We start from the raw sequence: 23,330 nt of genomic DNA on the forward strand, positions 1-23,330 counted from the left end.
AGGAGAGTGGGAGCGTGCGCCGGGGATGGAAGCGCTAGAAGGAACCGAGAGCAGATCCGTGCACTGCAGGGCTAGCCCGCAGCGGTGCGACCGAACAGCCCAGGCGCACCTTGCGCGCACTGGCGGCAGTGAAGCCAGAGCCCGGTAGAAGCCTGGGTGGAAAAGCCCCGCGCGCACCAGCAGCGGAGACAGAGGGAGCAGGCGCGCACCCAGGAGCCAACCGGAATCCCAGCCCAATGCACGGCTGCCTGGGCCAGACCCAAAGGCCGCTGCTGCTACACAGTTGCCCGGCAGGTTTGCCGCTAGCACGGAGCAGCGCACCTGGCGTGCCTGCCACTCCCCGCAGGGCACCGCGCTGCACTGACGGACACCCCACCCACAGCAGCTTAGGAGATTAACCCGGTGGACACTCCAGGAGTGCAGGTAGCCGTCACAGGCAGTGGAGAAGGGCAAGGCATCCAGCAAGCAGGAAAGGACTTTCTTCTCCCAGCTGACACACCCGCAACCTGCCTACAGCCACTGCTATCACCATGAAAAGGCAAAAAAATCTGGCCCAGACCAAGATAGTTACACCTGAGAGAGGATCTGCAGAGGCAGACCTAACCAGTCTCCCTGAAAAAGAATTCAAAATAAATATCATAAACATGCAGACAGACCTGCAGAGAAATATGCAAGAGCTAAGGGATGAAGTCCGGAGGGAGATCACACACATCCGGAGGGCGACCACAGGTGTCCGGAGGGAGATTACAGAAGTGAAACAAACTCTGGAAGGATTTATAAGCAGAATGGATGAGATGCAAGAGGCCACTGATGGAATAGAAACCAGAGAACAGGAACGCAGAGAAGCTGATGCAGAGAGAGATAAAAGGATCTCCAGGAATGAAACAATATTAAGAGAACTGTGTGACCAATCCAAAAGGATCAGTATCTGCATTATAGGGGTACCAGAGGAAGAAGAGAAAGAAAAAGGGATAGAAAGTGTCTTTGAAGAAATAATTGCTGAGAACTTCCCCAAACTGGGGGAGGAAATAGTTGCTCAGACTACGGAGGCACACAGAACTCCCGAGAGACAGGATCCAAAGAGGTCAACAGCAAGACACATAATAATTAAAATGGCAAAGATCAAGGACAGGGACAGAGTATTAAAGGCAGCCGGAGAGAGTAAAAAGGTCACCTACAAAGGAAAACCCATCAGGCTATCATCAGACATCTCAACAGAAACCTTACAGGCCAGAAGAGAATGGCATGATACATTTAATGCAATGAAACAGAAGGGCCTTGAACCAAAGATACTGTATCCAGCATGATTATCATTTAAATATGAAGGAGGGATTAAACAATTCCCAGACAAGCAAAAGTTGAGGGAATTTGCCTCCTACCAACCACCTCTACAGGGTACCTTAGAGGGACTGCTCTAGATGGGAGTACTCCTAAAAAGAGCACAGAACAAAACACCCAACGTATGAAGAATGGAGGAGGAGGAAAAAGAAGGGAAAGAAATAATCATCAGACTGTGTTTATAACAGCTCAATAAGTGAGTGAGGTCAGACAGTAAGGTAGTAAACAAGCTAACCTTGAACCTTTGGTAACCACAAATCAAAAGCCTGCAATGGCAATAAGTACGTATCTTTCAATAATCACCCCAAATGTAAATGGACTGAATGCACCAATCAAAAGACACAGAGGAATAGAATGGATAAGAAAGCAAGACCCACCTATATGCTGCTTACAAAGGACTCACCTCAAACCCAAAGACATGCGCAGATTAAAAGTCAAGTGTTGGAGAAAGATATTTCATGCAAACAACAGAGAGAAAAAACCAGGTGTTGCAATACTAGTATCAGACAAAATAGACCTCAACATAAAGAAAGTAACAAGAGATAAAGAAAGACATTACATAATGATAAAGGGCTCAGTCCAACAAGAGGATATAACCATTATAAACATATATGCACCCAATACAGGAGCACCAATATATGTGAAACAAATATTAACAGAATTAAAGGAGGAAATAGAATGCAATGCATTCATTTTGGGAGACTTTAACACACCACTCACCCCAAAGGACAGATCCACCAGACAGAAAATAAGTAAAGACACAGAGGTACTGAACAACATGCTAGAACAGATGGACCTAATAGACATCTATAGAACTCTACATCCAAAAGCAACAGGATACACATTCTTCTCAAGTGCCCACATGGAACATTCTCCAGAATAGACTACACACTAGGCCACAAACAGAACCTCAGTAAATTCCAAAAGATAGAAATCCTACCAACCAACTTTTCAGACCACAAAGGTATAAAACTAGAAATAAATTCTACAAAGAGAGCAAAAAGGCTCACAAACACATGGAGGCTTAACAACATGCTCCTAAATAACCAATGGATCAATGACCAAATTAAAATAGATCCAGCAATATATGGAAACAAATGACAACAATAACACAAAGCCCCAACTTCCGTGGGAGGCAGCAAAAGCAGTCTAAGAGGAAAGTATATAGCAATCCAGGCATATTTAAAGAAGGAAGAACAATCCCAAATGACTAGTCTAACATTGCAATTATCGAAATTAGAAAAAGAAGAACAAATGAGGCCTAAGGTCAGCAGACGGAGGGACATAATAAAAATCAGAGAAGAAATAAATAAAATTGAGAAGAATAAAACAATAGAAAAAAAATCAATGAAACCAAGAGCTGGTTCTTTGAGAAAATAAACAAAACAGATAAGCCTCTAGCCAGACTTATTAAGAGAAAAAGAGAGTCAACACACATCAACAGAATTAGAAACGAGGAAGGAAAAATCACAACAGACCCCACAGAAATACAAAGAAATTTAGAGAATACTATGATAACCTATATGCCAACAAGCTGGAAAACCTAGAAGAAATGGACAACTTCCTAGAAAAATACAACCTTCTAAGATTGACCAAGGAAGAAACACAAAATTTAAACAAACCTATTACCAGCAGAGAAATTGAAGTGGTAATCAAAAAACTACCCGAGAACAAAACCCCGGGTCACATGGATTTACCTTGGAATTTTATCAGGCATACAGAGAAGACATAACACCCATTCTCCTTAAAGTTTTCCAAAAAATAGAAGAGGAGGGAATACTCCCAAACTCATTCTAGGAAGCCAACATCACCCTAATACCAAAACCAGGCAAAGACCCCACCAAAAAAGAAAACTACAGCCCAATATCCCAGATGAATGTAGATGCAAAAATACTCAGCAAAATATTAGCAAACCAAATTCAAAAATACAGCAAGAGGATCGTACACCATGACCAAGTGGGATTCATCCCAGGGATGCAAGGAAGGTACAACATTCGAAAATCCATCAACATCATCCACCACATCAACAAAAAGAAGGACAAAAACCACATGATCATCTCCATAGATGCGGAAAGAGCATTCAACAAAATTCAACATCCATTCATGGTAAAAACTCTCAACAAAATGGGCATAGAGGGCAAGTACCTCAACATAATAAAGGCCATATATGATAAACCCACAGCTAACATCATACTGAACAGCGAGAGGCTGAAAGCTTTTCCTCTGAAATCGGGAACAAGACAGGGATGCCCACTCTCCCCACTGTTATTCAACATGGTAGTGGAGGTCCTAGCCACGGCAATGAGACAAAACAAAGAAATACAAGGAATCCAGATTGGTAAAGAAGAAGTCAAACTGTCACTATTTGCAGATGACATGATATTGTACATAAAAAACCCTAAAGACTCCACTACAAAACTACTAAAACTGATATCGGAATTCAGCAAAGTTGCAGGATACAAAATTAACACACAGGAATCTGTAGCTTTCCTATACACCAACAATGAACTAATAGAAAGAGAAATCAAGAAAACAATTCCATTCACAATACTAACAAAAAGAATAAAATACCTAGGAAACCTAACCAAGGAAGTGAAAGACCTATACCCTGAAAACTACAAGACACTCTTAAGAGAAATTAAAGAGGTCACTAACAAATGGAAACTCATCCCATGCTCCTGGCTAGGAAGAATTAATATTGTCAAAATGGCCATCCTGCCCAAAGCAATATACAGATTCGATGTAATCCCTATCAACTTACCAACAGCATTCTTCAATGAACTGGAACAAATAGTTCAAAAATACATATGGAACCATCAAAGTCCCCGAATAGCCAAAGCAATCCGGAGAAGGAAGAATAAAGTGGGGGGGATCTCGCTCCCCAACTTCAAGCTCTACTACAAAGCCACAGTAATCAAGACAATTTGGTACTGGCACAAGAACAGAGCCACAGACCAGTGGAACAGAATAGAGACTCCAGACATTAACCCAAACATATATGGCCAATTAATATTTGATAAAGGAGCCATGGACATACAATGGGGAAAGGACAGTCTCTTCAACAGATGGTGCTGGCAAAACTGGACAGCTACATGTAAGAGAATGAAACTGGATCACTGTCTAACCCCATACACAAAAGTAAACTCGAAATGGATCAAAGACCTGAATGTAAGTCATGAAACCTTTAAAACTCTTAGAAAAAAACATAGGCAAAAATCTCATGGACATAAACATGAGTGACTTCTTCATGAACATATCTCCCTGGGCAAGGGAAACAAAGGCAAAAATGAACAAGTGGGACTATATCAAGTTAAAAAGCTTCTGTACAGCAAAGGACACCATCAATAGAACAAAAAGGTATCCTACAGTATGGGAGAACATATTCATAAATGACAGATCCGATAAAGGATTGACATCCAAAATATATAAAGAGCTCACACGCCTCAACAAACAAAAAGCAAATAATCCAATTAAAAAATGGGCAGAGGAGCTGAATAGACAGTTCTCTAAAGAAGAAATCCAGATGGCCAACAGGCACATGAAAAGATGCTCCACATCGCTACTCATCAGAGAAATGCAAATGAAAACCACAATGAGATACCACCTCACACCAGTGAGGATAGCCATCATAGAAAAGACAAACAACAACAAATGTTGGCGAGGTTGTGGAGAAAGGGGAACCCTCCTACACTGCTGGTGGGAATGTAAACTAGTTCAACCATTGTGGAAAGCAGTATGGAGGTTCCTCAGAATGCTCAAAATAGAAATAGCATTTGACCCAGGAATTCCACTTCTAGGAATTGACCCTAAGAATGCAGCACTCCAGTTTGAAAAAGACAGATGCACCCCTATGTTTATCGCTGCACTGTTTACAATAGCCAAGATATGGAAGCAACCTAAATGTCCATCAGTAGATGAATGGATAAAGAAGAGGTGGTACATATACACAATGGAATATTACGCAGCCGTAAGAAAAAAACAGATCCTACCATTCGCAACAACATGGATGGAGCTAGAGGGTATTATGCTCAGTGAAATAAGCCAAGCGGAGAAGGACAAGTACCAAATGATTTCACTCATATGTGGAGTATAAGAACAAAGGAAAACTGAAGGAACAAAACAGCACAGAATCACAGAACCCAAGAATGGACTAAGAGTTACCAAAGGGAAAGGGACTGGGGACGATGGGTGGGAAGGGAGGGATAAGGGTGGGGAAAAAGAAAGAGGGCATTACGATTAGCATGTATAGTGCGTGGGGGACACGGGGAGGGCTGCGCAACACAGAGAAGACAAGTAGTGATTTTACAGCATCTTACTATGCAGATGGACAGTGACTGTGAAGGGGTATGTCGGGGGCACTTGGTGAAGGGGGGAACCTAGTAAACATACCGTTCTCTCTGTAATTGTAGATTAATGATACCAAAATAAAAAATCAATAAAAATAAAAATAAAAAAAGAATTAAGTTTGAGTCCTGGCACTGCTTCTTAATAGCTATGTGACTTGGTAGGTGTGTGACTCTGACACCCTCAAAGCCACGAGGATTGAATAATATAATGTAATTTGTCTCAAGAGACTCACAACTGGGCCATCTCAAACTGGTGTCTCTTTCCCAGGTTTTCAGTCCTAAGGAGCACCTATCTTTGTGAGCCTTCCTGGCTATAACCAGGAAGCATTTACCACCACAGATACCTCATGGGCCCTGATCATTTTTTATGTCCCATCTTGACTTTAAACAGCATAGTTAGATTAACTCTGTAAGCTGTGCTAAAACTTTACTTTTACTTCAGGTTCACACTGAAAGGATCCTGTCAAAATCAAAAGAATGACTGATAAGGAAAAAAATTACCTGGCTGGGAGAATGACATGAATAAAGATAAGACTGGAATTTGCAATTGTGTATAAAAAAGTCGAAGGATAAAATGTTGAAACTTACTGAGCGAATTCTGAAATACGGATCCTACAGAAAAATGAATTTTAATAGCTTCAACAGATGAAACAGTTGAAACTTATCATTAAAGTCAACACTTCTTAAAATGTCTTCGACGTATGAAAAGCTCTTTTTGACTAGTTCTCCGACCTGACAGAATTAGCAGGAAAAGAAAAACAGTAATGGTCACTGAAGTGGATAACACAGAGACAAAAAGTATGTTTCAAGTCCCAAGAATTCTTAAAACCTCTTCTACAGAAGGTTATGGAGAAGCCTCCAGCCAGAAAGCCGGAAGGAAATGGCATTTCTGGCAACAATTACTTACAACAAAGGAACCAGTCACTAAACTTTCAAACTGCCTTTGGTCATTTGGCTACCTTGAGGCTTAGGGGAAATCTCAAAAGTTTCACAAATATCTCTTGACATTTTCACTTAGTGCAATCTTGTTTACCTTCCTAATACGATTGCAAGGGTCCCGATAAATAGCACTGGAGTCTTCTCCAGTGGCTTAACTATTAAACCTCAGTTTTCCGTCCACGCATTTGAGGGGGCACCTCAGATATGTTAACACAAATTACCAATCTTCTGTAAGAAATTCTTTGCTAGCATTACAACTTTAAGCTCCCAAGGTATACACATGGATATAACAGAAGCATGGACCTGGAACAGAGGTTGAGAGAAATTCCATCAAAGTAGGTCACTGGCACCGCCCTGTAAGGAGCACCCTGACTCTCACATTGTTTGACTTAATAACTACTTGAGTGGAATGGAAAGCAGGAGAACAAACAAATGTCAAGAAAAACATAATGTCAACAGCCTCATTAGCTCACTTTGCTAGAATTCAGTGTTAGTGACCCGTAGAGCACAGGGTCAGACATGTGACTGTTTCCTGGACTACTTGGCTATGAAATACCGTCCCTATGACTCTGCCTAGCCGTCTCACAAACCCCGATTTTTGGTCATGGAAGAAACAGCATGGATGAATCAGTAAAATAAATCCCCACTGGAAAGAATATGGTAGAGATCTGCATTATCCAGCTCAGTATCAGGTATTTTACTAAAAACTGTCCTTCAGATGAAAGAAACAGAATACAAAATACAGTACTTGCCCACCTTATGCCCATGTCCGTGGCATGTGAATGCACAGAGCCAAGAGACTTTCATGGTCGTGGATGCCACGGCAGTTCTGCTCCCCCCAATTGAGTTAGAGGTTTACTAAGAACCAGCTGTGATTATTCATAAGCTTGCTGATGACAGCTTTCCTTTATATATTACATAAAATGGTGATGGCAAAGTATAAGCACAAAGAAAAAAAGGAATGATTCACTTCCATTAAATTAAGTTGTAACTCAATAAACACAATTCCAAAAAAAAGATGTCAACTTGGTTGTGGATGAAACAACCATAAAGTATTGGTTGGGAACAGCAGCTGGAGAGAAGGACTCTATGCTCAAATTTCATAGCAAGTGTTTTTAAATCGGCCTTCTACTTCAAAGACACCCACACTGGAACTCAAAGAGGATGCATTATGCTGTGGTTTCAGAAAAAGACAAAATGAGCAGTGTGCTGGAGCCAGCTTGTACTAGCTCACGGGAGCCAATTATCAAGTTTCTGGGAATTTGTTGAGCTGTTGTTGAACAACTGCGGGGTTAATAATTAAATGATACAAACTTAGAATTAAGTTGTATTTTAAAACAAACTTATTAAATCCTGAAGACTCATCAGTTTGTAAATATTTTACATTTTACAATTATTGATACTCTTAAGGTTATTTATATTCATTCTCTCGCTAGTGGAAATACAGTGTAATGGTGCTGTTCCATGTCTTCCCAATTCCACATTCAGTGTCAAGTCATAACTTAAAAGTGGCCGCAGTGGGAGTATTTACGCCATGGAATCGTCAAACGCCATAATCAGGGCTATTTTTTTCCACAAAGTTCGTTGTTAAACATTTATCATCTTACCACTAAACAAAAGCAATATTGAGTAAATGACACCACATTCAAAGAAAAATCCTTCACCATACAGCAAAATGCTGGCAAATGAACACACATGTATTTATAAGTTTTAGCTTAAAATGAAATGCTACTATATACATATATGTATGTGTGTGTACACACACACACACACACACATATATGCATATAAACATATACACATGGGGGCTCACTTGTCCCTTCCTGGCGTGAGCCAGGAGGTCTTTCCTCTCACTTTATTTCGAAATAAAAGCCTGTACCTTGTTCTCCTAAAAAAATTTTAAAAAATAAAAAAACATATATACATGTATGTTTACATATATATTTTATTATCATCTAATTTTTTCAATCTACAACTATTGGTCCTGAGTCACGTTAGGCCTTCTACCACTGACTAAAAAAGTAGGACACATTTTTATAACTTTCTAGAAAGTAGTTTGGCAACATTTACTGAAAGATTTGAAAACTCATACCTCTTCACCTGGAAACTTCACTTCTATTACTTTATCTTAAGAAAACGATAAATGACACAGTCAAATATGTACCAAAATGTTCACGTATTGTTTAAAATAACAGTATACACATACATACATAAACAACCTGAATGGGCAACAGTAGGGAAATGATTAGATACATCATAATACATCTATCTAACACATGATATAACAAGTAAAATCACAGTATCAAGGAATATTTAATGAGTAGGAAGAAATTCACCAAATATTAATAGTTGTTATCACTAAGAGGGGTGAGACTTAAATTGATTCAATGTTTTATACAAGTAATGCATGTGCATTATTAAAATGTTAGAAAATAGAGACAAATAAAAATAAGACAATGATCATCCGTAATTCCACAAAACAAAAATAACTATTTTAAATACTTTGCTGTTTTCCCTTGCAGGTTTGTTTTACCTGATATGCACATACACACACACCTTTCTAACCCAAAATGGCATTATAGGAAGCATGTTATTTGGTAACTATTTTCTTATAGTAAAGCTTAAGATATTTCTGGATAATTTTTACCTTACTTTCCTATTTGTAATTTCCTGTATTTTCCAATTAAAAAAAAAATTAGCATAAAGCAGTTTATCTCCAAAGTCGATCCCAATGAACTATACCTGTGCTTCTATCTTGGCTTCCTCCGTTACTCTCTTGAACTGAAGAATGACGCAGTAGTGACAATGCGTGAGTTACAAAACCTAAGACTTAAGAAGGCCTAGAAGTGTCCACTTTTGTGATTTGGGGAGCCCTGAGCCACCATTTAATAAGTCTGGCTATCCTCATGGAGACGCTAAGTGGAGAGAGAATATGGCAGAAGAGAAACCCCAGATTACAAGGAGAATCCTAGCTGAGCCCAGTGTCGTAGCTGAGCACAGCCTTCCAGCTGGGCCCTCCAAGGCATATGAGTGAAGCCATCGTAGATTCCCCAACACAGTCAAGCTCTGAGATGACTACAGCCCCAGTATATAGAACAGAAGGACCATTCATGTGAGGTCAAGTCATTCACAAAAAGATGATAAAAAATAAAGTACCATTGTTGAAAACACTAAATTTTGGCAGTTTGTGAAGCAGTTTATTTATGAGGTTTTTTTTATAAGCAGGCTATTTAGTGAATAACCAAACAGAACATGTATTATTCATATAATATGAAAACAACATTATTTTTAAAGGCATTATAACACACTTGTACCTGCACTTTTGCATACACACACACACACACACACACACACACACACACACACACACCCTATTTCCTGCTGGAATGCCCAGTGGCTGTGTCCAATACGTACTCTATTTATCCTGTATGATAGGCACCTAATTTTAGTTCAGATTCAATCTGTGTAGAGGAAAGATCAATTGCTGACACTGTAAAGCATTTATTGAATGTCAATCTAAAATTTACCCAGACTGATGCAGATATTTCTTTTCACATCAGGGAACTGAGTCCAACAAAGAGTAAGTGACTGATCCAAGGTTACCAAACTCACATGAATAGTTAGTAGCTGAGTGAGCACTGGTTTCCAGGCCAATGCCCTTTTCTCTATACTGCACTGTCTCTTTTAAAAATGTACCATCTTGAAAATAGAAATACCATTTGACCCAGGAATTCTGCTTCTAGGAATTTACCCTAAGAATACAGCAGCCCGGTCTGAAAAAGACAGATGCATCCCTATGTTTATCGCAGCACTATTTACAATAGCCAAGAAATGGAAGCAACCTAAGTGTCCATCAGTGGATGAATGGATAAAGATGATGTGGTACACATACACAATGGAATACTATTCAGCCATAAGAAAGAAACAAATCGTACATTTGCAACAACATGGGTGGAGTTGGAGGATATTATGCTCAGTGAGATAAGCCAGGCGGAGAACGGCAATTACCAAATGAGTTTCCTCATTTGTGGAGTATAACAACGAAGCAAAACTGAAAGAACAAAACAGCAACAGACTCACAGACTCCAAGAAGGGACTAGCAATTTTTAAAGGGGCTGGGGAGGGAAGGAGAAGGGGACTGAGGAGCATTATGATTGGCACACATGGTGTGCGGGGGGGTCACAGTGAACACAGTGTAGCACAGAGAAGACAAGTAGTGACTCTGGCATTTTACTACGCTGATGGACAGTGACTCTAGTGGGGTTTGTGGGGGGGACTTGGTGAAGGGGGGAGTCTAGTAAACATAATGTTCCTCATGTAACTGTAGATTAATGATACCAAAAAAAAAAAATGTACCATCTTGTTTCAGACTACAGAGGAATCGAAAATACTTATCTACGAGAAGATAGATGCAGTTCCTGTGACTACAAACGAGGAGAATCATACATCTTACAGGATAGCTCAGTCTTCAGGCATTTCTAGTCTGACAGATTTGGGAAGGCCAGAGAAGCTCAGATATGTTGTAAGACTCTATGGATAAGCACTGAAACTATTGTTGCTTGGAGTGGAGGTCACATGACCCAGAATCTACCTGCTTATCCACCCAGCACTAGTCATTTAAATTTAGGAGCCAACCATTTCCGTGGGAACACAGGTGGAGGGGGCACGAGGAAAGCCGAACACTGAGAGGGGCAGAAGAAGAGAGAGGTAGGAGAAAAATGGAAAAATAAGAAAATTGAAAAAAAAGAAATATACATATATATATATATATATATATATATATATATATATATATATAAAATGAACTATCCCTACTTCTTTCTGTCCTGTGAACCAGGAAGCACCAAAGAAATACTTCTAAGGCAAGGGAGTCTGATGCACTGGCAGACTATAACCCATGAGCCGTGACATTCAAAGACGGCTCTTGCATCTCACAGCCTCTTCATACTGACCCTGCAGTAAGGCACTATAGAGGAGGAAGGTCCGTGATTCCGACTTTCCCTCTGCTTTTCTTCCCACGGGCAGTATCTAATGTTAATGTGTTAAATAAGCAACATACCCTTTACAGGACACAACTAGGGGAGAAAGCCATTCCAATTTTATCAGTTCTTCTGTACCGAGAAATCTAGTAATTTCATATGTAGGTCTAGGACGGTCAAAAGATGCACCGGTTGGTGAGAATTTGTTCCCTCGGTCCTCGAAATGAGATTGTCGCCACAAGCACCAATATACAAGGCCATGAAGGGGCTAAGGATATCAGCTTCTTCAAAGGCAGAGCATTTACAAAATGTGTAGAACTGAAAAGAGCTCTCTGGCTCCTTCATGAAAGCTGTCGAAGGTGAATACCAACCTGGATACACACGTGCACGCCTCACTGATGCCAAGGTACTGCCTCCACCATGGGTAGCTGTCCTTGCTGCAGTAAGTGCCCGGTGCCAATAATATAGAGCCTGCACTGTATCCACAATATGCTAGGAAAAATAGTACATTCTTTAGGATAGCGAAACCAAAGTTATTTGCCTTAATCTTCTCAGTATAATGAGTCCATTAAGTTACTTCACACTACCAAATAAAATCATGTAACACAAATGCCATACCCTTATTAGACTGCTACAGGGGAAATTCTAAGCTTCCTTTAGTAGAGTTCTAATAATCAAGTGGCAGGTGCGATGTGTAGTTTTCCCACCTTTCCTGACCTTTCCTCGTGGGCTGAATGCAGTGGGAGCTCCGGTACAAGGTCCCTTAGATGGTACTTAACTGACCACCATTTGTCTGGTACCCAGTGTTTTTCAGGCCGGTCACAGCAAAACTCTTCCTAATCTCACCTGCTCACGCACGGTTCCTGTTGGAGGAGAGTTGCACCTAACCTAAGAGCTCCCAGTTTTGGAGCACAGTGAGTGGTTTATTATACAATAACTCCATTGAACTCAGTGGCATCTTCTAGTTTTCAAACAGGGAGGAAAAACAATTGCTTTAATGTGTGCTGCCCGCCCCCCCTTCAGAAAAGGACTCTGTGCATTATCTTTACATGTTGTTTACTTCAGTGGAGATCCTTGAGCTTCTTACTTTTTCCCTTAAAAAACAGCCTTCGGAAAATCTTCAGAAAAATCCGTAGACAGTTTGCATGTGCCAAATCCTCTCTTACACACATAGATGGGCACACGAAAAATAGAATTCTCTTCAAGAAAGAAGGTACTTCCTGCAAACAATATGTATTCAAGGCTCAAAATCCGCTGCATGAATGTACTTTAGTAAGAATACAAAATACTAAAGTTCACATTATTTGTGAATAGTGCAAGAGGGGCAATTATTGGAAGTTGTGCTGTCATATTCTCACTTTCTAGACGGGCAACTGAACACAATCAAAGACTTTGCACTGCCTATGTCACTTCTACTTCACTTACTTTCTCCTTTCAGAACAAGAAATGATCCTTTCCCTTTAGCCTAAAGCAAGAATTTAATCATAAAATCACAGGATTTAGAGTTAGGAGGGCCACTGGAGTCTAGGTACATATAAAACTTTATAAACCCTTTCGCTAAGTTCTCTTTAAAAACAATTTGCTATTTTCATTATGTCTTTGGAAAATTGCATAATGTTCTGAGGGACCTGCAATGACAACACTGGAAGTGCAAAAAAGCTGTTTGCACGTAGAACAAGCATTACAAGAAATAAAATACTGCAAACATCTTGCAGTGGACTTTAGTGCTGACCTGGAGGGTTGCATTTACGAGAAAGGGCAGTGATATATGTATTTGATTTTTTAAAATGCATCCATCATCAGAGGCTTCAGGGTTTGTGTACGCACAAAGCACCAAAGCATGGGGGAACAAAAAACCTCCAAAAGGTATACATGAAGGTTTAATTCCCAAACCTAAAAAGCACTGGATCTACATTTTTCAGAAAAACCGAGAGGAAGAGCACTTCCTCGGTTTCTTAGGGCCATTCTCAACCATGAGACTATGTTCCAGGACACATCACTGTGGCACATATCAATTTTGAGATATGCTGCAAGTAGTATCTTTTTAATAATATTTCTAGAAAGGAAAATCTATGATTTATTTAATGAGCCAATTAGTAGTTATTCCCACTCACTTGCATTCCAATATACTCTCTTGAGTGGAAGAGAAAAGTTGGGTGAGGTTTCAACTTGTTCGCAGAGATTGTCCCGTTGTACATAAGAATGAGTTCATTTATTCATTCCTTTAATAAATGTATTTTTAACTTTCCAGAAGGTTCCAGGCACTATGTCAGATTCTGTGAATACTAAGTTGTATTTAAGTTTAAATACAGTTTGAAACAAGGTTCTTGCCCTTTAGAGAACTCATAGGTCCAGCATGGTAGCAGACAGGTAAAACAGTAAGTGCAATTCAAAGGGATGAATGCTAATACAAGCCAAAGCAGTGCCATGACGAAACGCTGGTAGGGACTTTATAATTTCCTCTCTAGGAAGTGCAAAACATTGCAGCTGTGACTTTTTTAGAAGTAGGGGGGCAGCACGACCAGAGCTGTTTCTCAGAAAACTACTTTTGATAATAATATGGACGATGTCTGGGAGAAGAGAGAAACTGGAGACAGGAATTCCAGTTAGGGGGTTATTTTAAGTCGGGGCAAGAGATGGTGAGAGCCTCAACTAAGCAGGGCCTGCAGGAATGAAAAGGCTGACACAGAATCAAGTGGCATTTAAGTGACAGGATAATCAATAGACTTGATGACTGATTGCATTCAGGAGCTGAGGGAGAGAGAAATTCATCAAAAATGACTCCAAGTTTTCTAGCTTGGGTGATTTAATAAGGTGTTGATATTATTAATGAAAGAAGGAGAATGCAGGAGGCAGAAGAGGTTTCGTATGGAGAGAAGATGAGTTTTGTTTTGGACATTCTAGGTTTGAGACGACAATGGGTCATTTAAGTAGAGCTATTTCACATTTCAAGGAAGAAGTCTGGGTTTCCAATACAGACAGTCGTTGATATATAGGTTGTAGCTTCAAGTGTAGGACTGGCTGAGATACCCAAGAAACGTGAAAACAGAAAGAAATCTAGGCCAGAACACCAAGAAACACCAAGCCCTGGCAGGTAGGCAGAGGGGAGGCGGAAGGAAAGCTGAGAAAAGATGGCACTAGGAAGAAAAAAACAAAACGGGATATGTGCTTTGGAAAGAGTTTTAGGGAGGAAATTGCTGACAATATTACTTGCCAAAGGAAATTAGGATGAGAGTCAAAAAGAAGCCGCTGGGTTTAGCGAAGGGTTATGGAATGATCTTAGAGCAGTCGCAATACAGCGATGGTAACAGAAGCCAGGATCCGCTAAGCCAAAAGGCGTATAAGAGATCCTCTGAGGATCAGAAACGGGGATTTGAAATACTTCCACCTCCCACAGAAATACTCGTTTCTTCTGCCGTAAGCGTCATCGACAGTTCCCCATATATTAATGGCGGGGGGAGCGCAGGAGACGAGAGAACCCTGCCTTTTCACTATGATCCTCTGTGCCAACAATTAAGTTCCAGATGTTGAGATATCGTCTCACACTCACCTTCTACGTTCTATTTAATGTCGATGCCTTGCGACGCCATGGCTGCGACTCCGCAAACCACATTTCCAGCGAGCAGCTTTGTTGGCGGTTCCAGCTTCGGCACCGAGGCTCGGGGATACAAGGGGGAGAAGGAAGGGGCGGTGGGAGGCGGGGTGGGGGAGAAGGGAGCGGCGGGGGCAGAAGGGAGGGGCAGGGGTATGCGGGGCTGGGGGCGAAGGGAGGGGCCGGTGGAGGCGGGCGCGGGGCGAGAGGGGGGAGGCGGGGCGGGGGGCACGGCGGGGGAGAAGGGAGGGGCGGGGAAGAAGGGAGGGGCGGGGATATGCGGGGCGGGGGCGAAGGGAGGGGCGTGGCGAGGTGTGGAGGAGGCGGGGAGGGGGAAGGGAGGGGTGGGGCGAGGAGTGGAGGGGGCGGGGCGGCGGAGAAGGGAGCGCGGGGGAGGCCGGGGGAAGGGAGGGGCGGGGGGAGAAGGGAGGGGGGAGGCACGGGGGCAGGCGGTGAGGGGAGGAGGAGCACAGGGAGGCGGGGTGGGGGGGCGGTACTCCTTCCAGTTCGCTCTCTTGTGGCCAAAGCAAACCATCCCGATGACCGCCCTTCACCTAGGCCGAGACACTGGTTCCAGTCTCCAGCTTTTTGCTCCGCACTCCCAGATCGGGCTTACTGTGTTCCTCCAGAGACACCGGAGCAAGCTGGCCTGTGCCCTCTCTCCGAGAACCTTTCATAATTTTCTTACTCCTAGTTATGGCCTGTTTACAGAAGCCCCTTTCACATTTATTATAAAGCTGCTTTACTAGAGATGAACTCCTTTAATTTTTTTGTCTAAGAAACTCCTTACCTCCTTCAATTCTGAATGATAACCTTGCAGAGTAGAATATTCTTGGTCATAACCTTTTCCATTAAGAACTTTGAATATATCATGCCACTCCCTCTGGCCTGCAAAGTTTCTGCTGAGAAATCAGCCAATAGCCTTATGAGATTTCCCTTGTATGTAACTGTCTGCCTTTCTCTTGCTGCTTTTAATATTCTCTTTATTTTTAACCTTTGGCATTTTAGTCATGTGGCTTGGTGTGCACCTCCTTGACTTAATCTTCTTTGCGGCTCTCTGTGCTTCCTGGACCCAGATATCTGTGTCCTTCCCAGACTAGAGAGATTTTTAGCTATTATTTCTTCAAATGACTTTTCTGCCCCTTTCTCTGACTTTCTTTTTGTAGAACCTGTATGATGTAAATGTTATTATGCTTGCAGTTGTCACAGAGATCCGTTAACCCTCCTTACTATGTTTTTTTTCCTATTTGCTGTCTAGCATGGTTCCTTTCCTCTACCTGCCTTACAGATAACTGATTCATTCTCTGCATCTTCTAATCTGTTGATTCCCTCTAGTATATTTTTTCTTTCAGCTGTTGTACTCTTCAGCTCTGACTGGTTCTTTTTTTACTTCCTGTCCCTATATTCAAGTTCTCATTGAGTTCATCCACTCTTCTTTCAAGTCAAGTGAGCATCTTATAAGCATTGCTTTGAACTCTTTATCAGGTAGATTACTTATAGCTCTTTTCCCGAAATTTTGTCTTGTTCTTTCATTGCAAGCATATTTCTCTGTCTCACATTTGTTTTGTTTTTTGTGTTGATGTTCTGTGTTAGCTTCTATGAATTGGGCAAAATAGCTACCTCTCCCACTTTTCAAGCAGTGACCTTGTATAGGAACATCCCCTGTGTAGACTGTGTGTCCCTGGCAGCTTTGACTGGCTGGCTGGCTGAAACTGTAGCAGGCACAGCCTTAGGGGGTCTACGGTGCTCTGTGCTGGTGCTGCCCTGGTGGGATAGCTGGAGCCAAAGCAGGCATGGGCCAGAGGGTCCTGGGGCACACTGGCAGGATAGCTAGAGCCAAGATGGGCTTAAGCTAATGGTCCAGGGGTGTTCCATACAGGGAGATCTCTGGCAAGATGGCTGGTGCCAAAATAGGCATGAACTGGAGGATCTGGGGGTGCTCTGCATAGGGGGTACCCTGGCAGGACAGCTGAAGCCAAAGCAGGCATAGGCTAGGGGGATCCCAGGGCACTCTGCATAGGAGGTACCCCGGTGGGATGGCAGAAGCTGACCAAATTGGGCATGGTTCGGTGGGGGGGGGCTTGGGTGTTCTGTGCAGGGTGCACACTGGCACTATGACTGGAGCTGGTATGGGCTAGAAGTGTCCCAGTGTGCTCTGCACTGGTTCCATCCTGGTGGGATGGCTGGAGCTTGAAGCTTGGGTAGGTGCTGGCAGGGAAGCCAACTTGGGGTGCAGTTGGGGTGGCCTGGAGTTGCAGGCTAGTGTCCTAGAGCTCACTGAGGCAGCAATCTAGCTAGAGGGCCTGGACCCTACTCCCCATCACACTAAAGGTGGAGAGGGAATGTACATAATGGCGCTCACCAGCACCTCAGACCCTAGAGACAAGTCCAGCACTTCCCCCACCCACCATTTGGTTTCCTTTACTTATATTCCAGTTGGCCTTTAAAACACAGTTATTTTTCTCTGTGTCCCAGGGTGGGTGAATCCGTGTACAGTCTCCTCAGGGACACCCCTTCCTACTGCAAGTCGCCATGTTGGGAGTGGGGTTCGCATCACTACCGTGTCTCCGTTTCTCCTGCTGTTCCCTATGTGGTGTCTCTAATCTCTGTTGTGCGGAAGCTTTTCAGTCAACCTTCAGATCTTCTACAGGAGGGATTGCTCCAGATGTTTGCGTAGGTACAGTGTGTTCATGGAAGGGTCTTCCTATACCACCATTTTGGACTCCTTCTCTAGCCAGTGTGGTGCTCAATAGAGAGACTGAGTTCAGGTGTGACACCTTGGATTACTGACTATCACAAAGGCCAGCATCAGGTCTGTTGTAACTAGATTGGCTGGCCGGCCAGTGTTTGCAAGGCAAGGCCAAGGGATTGCCATAGAAGCCATTCAGGTTTCATGCTGTAGCATTTAAAACAGGGAGGCCAGCGGTAAAGAGACATTTTAAAGGCCACTTAAGGTTACAGACACACGCAGAGAGGAACACGGTGTGCCATGAATTATAAAAACCTTTGGTCCTTTAAAATTTTTCACAGCCTTCATGTACGAAAAGAGGGCAGAGAAGGGACACTGCTTATTCATCAGGAGGGTTTAACAACATAAACACTGAGTCTAAAACACCACCACTATTCTCTTGAAAAGGACTCTGTTAAGTCATGTACTTGGGCACACACCTGTCTGTCCTATTTCTTTGGTCTAGCAAAAAGAAGAAATGGTAGTTCCCTAAAGGATAAAAATAAGATATGTGACTCTGCTTTAAATTACGGAAGCATTTCAGTATTTTCTTTTAAGCCCTAGTCTTCCTTTCCTTAGCCTTTTAGAGAGTATAAAATCTGAGGCACTACTATTAGCTTATTAAGAAAAATCAGTACCCCTGATAGAGTTTGTGAGACACATAATGTCTGTGATGTGAGGGTCTGAGAAAAGGAAAATTAAAATAATAGAGGCATAGAAAAAATGAGTTTCATTAAGTGGCCTGAGAGATAGCTCAGAATTATAGCACTTTTTTGTCAGCAAGTGGTACGTATGTATTATCAAGATGCAAAGGAGATTCACATATCAGTCTATGTCCAGATCAGGAGGACAATATAAAAGCAAAGGCCATAACTGAGTACAAACTTTAGAAGCTTAAAAAACTAGTAACGATTTTACAGCACAGTACAGAGATTTCCTTAAGCCTTGGATACCATGGAGCCTGCTGATTTAATCAATGGAAATCAGAGTGACACATGTCCTGGTGCTAGTCAGGTGACTCTGTTATTCTTTGTAGAGTGCCAAGCTCTACGTTCTGAGACAATATATTATATTTAGTTCTCCAAGGGTACAATAATACTGTTTTGGTTTTGTTTTCTACCATTTAAGCCTGTGATGTCTCCAATCTATATACTTTTCTTCAGAATTAAATATGTGTATTCCTGTGAAAATGGAACCATAAAGTTCTTAGAAGATAACATAGACAAATGTCAGTATTGGAGATGGTTTTCAGTAAGCTGATTAGGGAAATGGGGATTAACACTGATGCTAATGCAGTTTATGTGCAGAACTCCTCATTACATATGTCCCTAGTATCCTCCAAAGTCACATGGTCTCCTGGGGACAAACCTCATTGCCAAGTGCATTGCAAAGTGCTTAGAACAGAAATCTAAATGAATATATAGAAAACTCACGCTAAAATTGAAATTTCAAATTGAGGATCATTGCATGCTTCCCATATCATGCTCCTATTTCCTTATACCATATTTGTCATATTCTTTATTCACTAGTCTATCTGCAACGGAATGTCAGCTCCCTGAGTTGGGCGGTTTTACTCTTGTGCATCTGGGTATTGGTGGGGCATGTTTCACACGTAGTCTGAAGAATGTCAATATCTGCTGGGAACCAAATTCACACAGATGGAATTATACTGGCACCAATTTAATGCAAGCTTAGTTTTATTTCAGGTTTGCCATGTATGTTCTCATTGCATATAAAACTTTCTTCCTAAAAATATTTTAACTTTGAATATTAACTCTATGAATAAACTAGAATAAGTTACATATTCTCTATTTGAGCTTCATGAATATAAGTAGCCTAATCTATACATAGAAATGTTTTCACTTTGTTGCTCCCATCTTTCCAACAAGAGTAAGCTGCACAAATTGAAAATTAATGACTTCTCTTGGATGCACCAGAGAACTAAGCTCACAGGGCAAATTGCTATCCCAAAATGTGAGGACGCAGGCATATATATCCAGAGAGACACACCCAAGATCTGTTTAACCAGACAAGAAGTTGGTGGAATCATAAATTGGTATGAACGTGTAAATAGTAACTTTGATGAACAGCTGGAAGCTAGGCATGGATTCGCATGTGAGTGGGGAAATTCTTGGAGGGCCACAGTCTTAGGAGAGCCTCTATGCTTTTGTGGGCTTTATCTCCAGGAACCTTACTAGGCTGTCCTAGTGAAATCCAAAAAAGATCCCCTCATGGCTCTGGCAAGGAAAAGAGAAGAGTAACCATCGTGAAATATGTTCTGAGCCTTCTCTATAATGATTCTACGAGGAAAAAAGACTTTTCCAGAGCCTTATCACAGTTAAGAGAAAGGAATTCCATTCCAGCCTCCTCTGCTATTCCTATCTCACAGAAAGGGGGAAAAAACATAGTCAACAAGGTTCTGGGCTTCACAGGAACAGACTGTGATGATGCAGCCAGGGAAGGGAATACAGATCTCAGGCAGGGAGGGGAAGCTATATCACTGAAGACACTCTTGCAAAGGCCATGACACACAGGGCTGCTAAAAGACTGAGATTTAATCAAAATATTGTAGAATATGCTCCCAATCCCGTAACTTACCACTTTACTGACAGGGCTCCAGTATAGTAACAGTGGATGAGAGTTGAAAGAGCTGCAAGACAGAGTCTCTCTGAGGAAGAACTCTTGGGGAAAATTAAAGTCCAGAGGAGAAAAAAACCCAAGGATAGTAGAGCACTTTGAAATTTCTGGTACCTGTAGCTACACCAAACATGAAACACAGCCAAACTCCTAGCAAGATTAACATAAATACACTAAATGCCTGTTTACCTCAGTTTCTATTACCTGATATAACATGTCTAGCTTTCAACACAAAATTAAAAGGGATGCCAAAAGACAAGGAAAGACAGTCTGAAGAAATAAAACAAGCATCAGAACCAGACTTAGATATGACATAGATGTTGGAATTATTTGAAAGGAAATTTAGAATAACTGTGATTAATAAGCTAATGGTTGTAGTGGTAAAAAAATGACAATCTGAAAAATGGATGCAGATGGGTAGAATAAGTCAAGTGTTAGAAATGCTAAGAAAATCAAAAGTAAATGCTAGACACAAAAAAGTATCAGAAATTAAGAAAACTATCACTGGCTTATCAGGAGATATTGGATCCTTCTCAAGTGTAAATGCAAAGAGAAAAAAGAACAAATAGAACAGAACATCTAAGAGCATGGGTACAATATAAAAAGCTGTACATTATGTGTAATTGGAGTATCAGAAGCCAAAGAGAGAGAGTACAGGAAAATGAAATATTTGAAATATGTATGGCCTAGAAGCCTCTGATTATTGACAGACACCAAACCACAGATTCAAGAAGTTCATAGAACACCAATCAGGCTAAATACCAAATGAAAACAAAACAAAAACAAACACAAACACAAAAAACCAAAACAACAACCAAAAAGCCACATCTATGCACATCATATCTAAACTGCACAAAAACAAAGATAAAGCAAACAGTTAAAGAAGACAACAATAAATGGAAATCTATCCTGTTCTCATGGATAGGAAGAATTAATATTGTCAAAATGGCCATCTGGCCTGAAGCAATCTACAGATTCAATGCAATCCCTGTCAAAATACCGACAGCGTTCTTCAGCAAACTAGAACTAATTGTTATAAAATTGATATGGAACCACAAAAGACCCCAAATAGCCAAAACAATCCAGAGAAAGAACAAAGCTGGGGGATTATGCTCCGTGACTTCAAGCTCCACTAGAAAGCCACGGTAATCAAAAAAAATTGGAACTGGCACAAGAACACAACCATACATTAATGGGACAGAATAGAGCCCAGATATAAACCCACACATATATGGCCAATTAATATATGATAAAGGAGCCATGGATATACAGTGGGGAAAAGACAGCCTCTTTAACAACTGTTGTTGGCAAAACTGGACAGCTACGTGTAAGAGAGTGAAACTGGTTTGTTGTCTAACTCCATACACAAAAGTAAACTCAGAATGGATAAAAGACCTGAATGTAGGTTACAAAATCATACAACTCTTAGAAGAAATCATAGGTAAAAATCTCTTGCATATAATATGAGCAAATTTTTCCTGAGCACATCTCCTCGGGAAAGGGAAACAAACACAAAAATGAACAAGTGGGACTACATCAAACTAAAAAGCTTCTGTACATCATAGGACACCATCAGTAGAACAAAAAGGCATCCTACATTATGGGAGAATATATTCATAAATGAGTTATCCAATAATGGGTTAACATCTAAAATATACAACGAACCCATACACCTCAACATCCCAAAAACAAATAATCCGATTTAAAAAATGGGTGGAGGACAGAGACTTCTCCAAGGAAGAAATATGCATGGCCAAGAGGCACATGAAAAGATGCTCCACATCGGTAATCATCAGGGAAATGCAAATTAAAACCACGATGAGATATCACCTCACATCAGTTAGGATGGCCAACATACAAAAGACAAACAACAACAAATGTTGTTGAGGATGTGGAGAAAGGGGAACACTCCTACACTGTTGGTGGAATTTGAAATAGTTCAAGCACTGTGGAAAGTAATGCGGAGGTTCCTCAAAAAACTAAAAATAGAAATACCATCTGACCCTGGAATCCTACTTCTTGGAATATACCCAAAGAATACACGTTCTCAGATGGAAAAAGACATATGCACCCCTATGTTTCTCGCAGCACTGTTTACAATAGCCAGGATATGGAAGCAACCTAATTGTCCTTCAGTAGATGAATGGATAAAGAAGAGATGGGACATATCCACAATGGAATACTATTCAGCCATAAGAAGAAAACGAATCCTACCATTTGCAACAACATGCATGGAGCTAGAGGGTATTATGCTCAGTGAAATAAGCCTTGCGTATAAAGACAGACACCAAAATATTTCACTTATTTGTGGAGTTTAACACCAAAGCAAAACTGAAGGAACCAAACACCAGCAGACTCACAGACTCCAAGAAGGGACTAGGGGTTGCCAAAGGGGAGGGGTTTAGAGGGCGGGTAGGGAGGGAGGGAGAAGGGGATTGAGGGGTATTATGTTTAGTACACATAGGGTGAGGGGTCACGGGGAAGGCAGTGTAGCATAGAGAAGGCAAATAGTGAATCTGTGGCATCTTACTACACTGATGGACAGTGCCTGCATTGGGGTATGTATGGGTGGGGACTTGACAATATGGGTAAATGTAGTAACCACATTTTTTTTCATGTGAAACCTTCATAAGAGTGTATATCAATAACATCTTAATAAAAAAAAAGACATATGCACCCCTAAGTTTAACAGTGCACTATTTGTAACAGCCATGATATGGAAGCAGCCTATGTGTCCATCAATAGACGAATGGGTAAAGAAGAGGTGGTAC

General features: G+C 41.4%; 1 long non-coding RNA gene across 2 annotated transcripts in view; it reads right to left on the reverse strand.

The window, feature by feature from the left end:
• LOC108407302 (uncharacterized) overlaps positions 1 to 15,358 on the reverse strand; it is a 93,558-nt gene extending 78,200 nt beyond the window's left edge. Inside the window, exons 1-2 of one of the 2 annotated variants that reach the window (XR_005054189.2) lie at positions 15,153 to 15,358; positions 11,974 to 12,094 (exon numbers count right to left, since the gene is read on the reverse strand). This is a non-coding gene — a long non-coding RNA (uncharacterized lncRNA). The remainder of the gene's footprint in view (positions 1 to 11,973; positions 12,095 to 15,152) is intronic. The other variant, XR_005054190.2, reaches the window with a different exon arrangement.
• Between the last annotated feature and the right edge of the window lie 7,972 nt (positions 15,359 to 23,330).

The sequence above is a fragment of the Manis javanica genome, chromosome X, assembly GCF_040802235.1.
Source record: "Manis javanica isolate MJ-LG chromosome X, MJ_LKY, whole genome shotgun sequence".
Classification (NCBI taxonomy): Eukaryota; Metazoa; Chordata; class Mammalia; order Pholidota; family Manidae; genus Manis; species Manis javanica.